A 5585-nucleotide genomic window follows, 5' to 3' on the forward strand; every position below is an offset into this window, starting at 1 on the left:
TTCAACAAGAATGACATACATATATCAAGTGCTTGTACATGTTCATCAAGACTGTTATACATGTTATGTCTTATCATGACATTCACTATATCTTCCAAAAACTCCTCATGGTCTTTATTACCCACGATGCCTTAGGCACCGTTTCGTGATAGCATACATGACATCTCCTTTAATTAATTAATTTATTTATTTATTTATTTATTTTTTATTACGGGGTTGCCAAACCCAGTCGGAATCTGCGTTCCATTTGTTGATTTAAATTTTTTTTTTTCGTTTTTTTTATTTTTTTTCCGTGTCGGTAAAAGTCTTGCCTGTCACTCCCCTGCTAAGTGGTGTCTTTGTGCATAGAGCCTTCGAGAGGGTAGTGGGAAATGCGTAGATTTCTCTGGTGGACACAGTAGAATGATTAACGTAACCAGCAATGGCGTCGAAAGTCATTGTAACGCGCATGGCGTTTTAGTACATCTTTAAACAAAATATACCCATATGGAGCTCAAGAATGGAACGTCAAGACAGGCGGTGAAACATAAACATCTGGTATCTTAAAAGCGACGAGTATGGACTTCGACAGCAATATTTCGCCCGTCGAGCCGAAATCAAAGTGAGCTGTACTTCTAATATTTCGCCAAGGTGGTGTTATGTACTACACTGAAACCAAATGGAAACTTCTCAGGTAACTTATGGGTTCAACAAAGACAGAGAAGGAATCGAACACCTTAAGTGGATCTGTGATCTCTGTTTTGTCTCACAGTGTTTACTGAAGTCGCATCTAAGTTGTATGGCAAGTAACATTTATTATGTACTCAACTCTCCAAAAGTTAAAAAAAAAGTGGAAATGTGAAAAATCATTTGAATGAAAGCTTGTTGTCTCTTTTGTGCTTTATTATTTACGGTCAAGGTTCTTTCGAAAAGGGTTTGATGGGAACTGTTGGAAATTTATTTAATTGCATACGCACTGTGACGCCGATTGTGTGGCTCGTTTGCACGCACGCAATTGAAATAGGAAGGGTTTTTTTGCCTCTAATAGCAAATATGTTGGTTTGTTTCAATAAATTTTACGCTGGGAAAGATTTTTGTGAGATTTTCATGTTTTGTGAAATTTTGTCATGTTGTGTAATTTTCGAGCTTAACAAATTTGCATACGTGTGTTGAAATATGATACGGGAGGATTTTTGGTTTAGTGCACTGTAAGCAGCGCATGAGTCACGAAAATAAACAGGTCTGTTGGAAGCGTGCTTGAGTTTCAACAAAATGAGCGCCAAAATCGGCAAAAAATTGTGACGCAGATGAATAACAAAGTGGCTGCTATTCCCAAAATGATGGAATTACCCAGTGATGAATAACCTCGTCTTGGAGAGTAAATTTTTTACTTTGCAGAAACAATGGTCAACCTCAAGAGTTGGACGACTGAGATTGAATTCGCACATTTATTGTCAAACTTTATAACACTTGAAAGAAAAAGAAAACTAGCGAAAACAAAAACCCGGTATCTTGCCATCATTTGACACAGATGCTTCACTGTTTCGCGAGTAAACATGCCGCGGTAACTTGATCACGGCGCCGCCTATTTCCCTTTCGTAAACGGTCGTTGCCATTTCAAACGGTCGTTGTTATTTCTCAGAACGGTCGTTGCCATTTGAAACGATCGATGCCATTTTTTAGCTCTGAATTACACTCATTAGGTGTAAGAACTCAAAAGGTTGCGGTTACTGGGAGTCGTGTCTCGCTGGTCATATTAGTTAGGGTTCGGTTTAGGGTTCTGTTTAGGGTGAAGGGTAAGAACCCGAGTTCGAGTCTTGAAATTTTCGGACTATTTTTTTTCCTCCAGTTTTTCTCTTATAAATGTTTTTTTTTTCTTTTTTGTCTTAGTTTTTGTCAATATTTTTTCTTAGTTTGTTTCTTTTAATTTTCTTTGAAGTGAAGTGTGTAGCCGACCGTTATAAATGGCAAAGACCGTTTCAAATGGCAACGACCGTTTACGAAAGGGAAATTTGCCACGGCGCCCGCTGAATTCGATGTCACTTTCGATTTTGCGATTTGTGCAGCCAAAAATAAAATAACAAAATTGAACGTAGCAAAACTCTCCCAAAATGTTTGTCGCTGATCGTAACTTTTTATTTTCGGGTTCAAAATTAATACTGTGTATCAATATTTATTTACTTTTGCATCAATATTTGTTTTGCATAAAGCAAGCTTACAAAATCTTTACCTTGCTTAGCTCGCATTTGTTAGCGTTAAAATAGAATTTTCGGTCCAATGCTTCTGTTATAGGAAGGAGTATATTTTCTAGGTCACCCATCCAGACACTAACCACGCCGGAGAAATATTAACCTCTGTGAAGTTTTGTACTACAAAGCTGTCAGAGTGCACGCTTAAACTTGTGGTGAAAAGAAGTTGTGAGGGAACTTGAAAATGATCAACATGTCAGCCCAGAAGCCAATGTTTCTCCATTCCCTTTTATATTCTTCAATCTTTCTGGGTTCAGTACTTTGCTAGTAATCATATGTCTTCTCACGGGGCTATTTACCCAAGACTTCTACCATGGCACTACAATGATATACAATACCAAAACAATATCGTGCACTGTTAGAGCTGCATATTACGCAAAGACAACTTGAATCTCCTAGAAGACAACACGCAGCTCAGTTGACAATATGGAATAAATCGCTGTGTTACTTCACTACCACACGTAACCAATGCGTATCTATTTTTGTCTAGGTGACAGGAATTTCTTCTCTCTGACAAATGATTAATTAATAGGCCGGTAGCCAGGTTTTTAACCTCAGAAAAGGATCTGTTTCGTCGTATGAACGTGTGAGCCAAAGGACCTCTGCTGGCATGACTTCTGGGTGACCCCTTAAATGGTCTTAATGACCCCCGACTTGAAAAAATTGCCTAGAACGCTGAACGTACCACAGGCAACCCAGTGTGCGCTCACGGAGCGTCTAGTTTTTAACTAGGTCTAGGCTTAGGTTACATGTTCTTAAGGCTTTCGAATGAAGCAACTATGAAACTGACAAAATAGTTGAAAGAGAAATAAACAAAACTTTGAAAAAAAATGTTCAAACTCATTGTTTATAGTCTTTGAGGTATGTAGGCTGCTTGACCAGTCGTCTGGAACGAGTGCGCATTGTTGGTTTTAGTCCCTGATCAGACATCCTGTTTCGCGGATTCTACCATGAAGGTTAGTGCGGGAATATGTTGGCGAACTCGCTTGACCAGCTCGTGAATTTTCTTTTGACTCTTTGTTTAGCGACCGTGATACTTGGCTCGTATTCAAATGTCTCCTATTTCTCCTGTACTTCTGACCCTGAGGTGTCTGGATGACATATGACCTGGGCGTGTGATGCTTGTTGACCACTGTTGCTTGGACCCATTTCTTATCTTGCTTGAGAGTCACCTTATCACCTTTGGCTAGAGGCGGCAATTCTTTACGACAGTGCTTATCGTAGAAGAACTTCTCTCTCTCTTTGATCTTCTGAAGGCGCTGCTTAATTACTTGGGCTCCCTGTGGCTTTAGAAGCTCAGCATTACATGTAGTTGGAAGAGAGGTTTTGAGTCTGGGGCCCATAAGAATTTGAGCGGGAGACAAGCCTATTCCATCCAAGGGAGTGTTTCTGTAATTCAGGAAGGCCTTGTAGGGATCTTGTACTTTCTTTAGGAAGTTCTCAATGGTTTGCACAGCTCTTTCATCTTCACCGTTGGATTGCGGATATAGGGGGCTTGACGTGGCGTGAAAAAACCCGTAACTCCTGCTAAACTCTTTGAATGCTGAACTCGCGTACTGGGGACCATTGTCGCTGATAAGTTCATCAGGAAAGCCATACCTGGCAAATTGACTCTTCAGGTGACAGATAACATTGTTACTGGTTAGGTCATCTAGCTTTGCAACTTCTATCCACTTCGAATAATAGTCCACGCTTAGCAAGTAATGAATACCGTTGAACTCGAACAGGTCACTTCCGATTCTAGACCATGGTCTGTCTGGGGGATTTCGAATTATCATTGGCTCCCTGGCATGAGCCTTTTGGAACTGGCTACACACGGAATACTTGGACACTTTATCTTCAATCTCTGAGGACATTCCTGGCCAAAATAAAATGTCTCTTGCGCGCTGTTTGCATTTCACGATATCTTGATGTGACTCATGTATGAGAGCGAGCATTTCTTTCCTCATACTCTGGGGAACTATCAGCTTCTGAGCTTTAAACAAGAGACCATCAATGGTGGAAATTTCATCTCTGTGGCACCAATATTCGTGTACATTTCTGTGTAATTCCTCCTTGTTTGCTGGCCATCCATTCAGGACTACGGTGCTTAATTCTTGCATGGCTGCATCATCTGCAGTGGCGTTCTGGAACTCGGCGTACTTCTCTGGCGAAATGGGAAAGTGCGCAGTCAGGTGAATTTTATTCACTTCGAGGTCTGGAATGAGAGTTTCTGTAGACTCATGCAGGTAGGATCTACTCAAGGCATCAGCGACAGAAAGTTCTGAACCTGGGCCGAGATATTTTACTTTCAAGTCATACCGTTGCAGGGTCAACATCATTTTCTGCAATCGCAGTGGTGCTTGATGCAAAGGCTTACTTAAGATATACTGCAAAGGCTTGTGGTCTGACTCGACTTGGGTTGGTCTTCCATATATGAACTGATGAAACTTCTGTGTGCCGTCCACAATTGAAAGGGTTTCCTTTTCGATTTGGGCATATCGCTCTTGTGCTGGAGTCAGGGCTCTTGACGCGTATGCTAAGGGTTTTCCATCTTGCAGGAGGACTGCACCCAACCCTTTGGAACTTGCATCCACTGATAGGGTTAGTAGCTTGCTTGGATCATAGTACCCAAGTACTGGTGCTGAAGGAGCCATCTCTTTAAGTTTCTGAAAGATTGCTTCTTGCTCTTGGTCCCAATGCCAGGCAACGTTCTTCTCTAGTAACTTTCTGAGTGGTGCACTGACTGTAGCCATGTTGCGCATAAACTTTCCAAGATACTGAATGAATCCAAGGAATGTTTTAAGTTCCTTAGTGTTCTCAGGGTGTTTCATTGCTTGTACTGCCCGTGTCTTTTCAGGATCTGGCTTCAAGCCCTCTTTGCTTAGGACATGGCCAACATAGGGAACTTCTTCTTGCTTGATTTGGCATTTCTTTGCATTGAATTTGAGGTTGACTTCTCGAGCTCGGTCTAACACTTGCCTTAATCAGGCATCATGCTCTGCATCATCTTTTCCCCATATTAGGAGGTCATCTACTATCACTTTCACACCCTCTAGATCAGCAAACAGGTCATACATGCAGTTCTGAAACACCTCGGGAGCCGACTTTATGGCAACCTGGTGAAACGGTATCTTCCAAACGGCTTGTTCAACGTGCATAACCTTGAGCTTTCTTCATCTAACTTCACTTGCCAATATCCCGATGTGGAATCTAGAACTGAAAATACTTTGGCTTGTGGCATGTGAGCAACGACTTCTTCTATTGTTGTAATATGGAAATGCTCCCTTCTGATGGCCTCATTTAAGTCTCTGGGGTCTATGCAAATACGAATCTTGTTTGGTTTCACAACAGCAACCATTCTGTTCACCCAGTCAC

Source organism: Montipora capricornis, chromosome 2 (genome assembly GCF_036669925.1).
Source record: "Montipora capricornis isolate CH-2021 chromosome 2, ASM3666992v2, whole genome shotgun sequence".
NCBI classification, from domain to species: Eukaryota; Metazoa; Cnidaria; class Anthozoa; order Scleractinia; family Acroporidae; genus Montipora; species Montipora capricornis.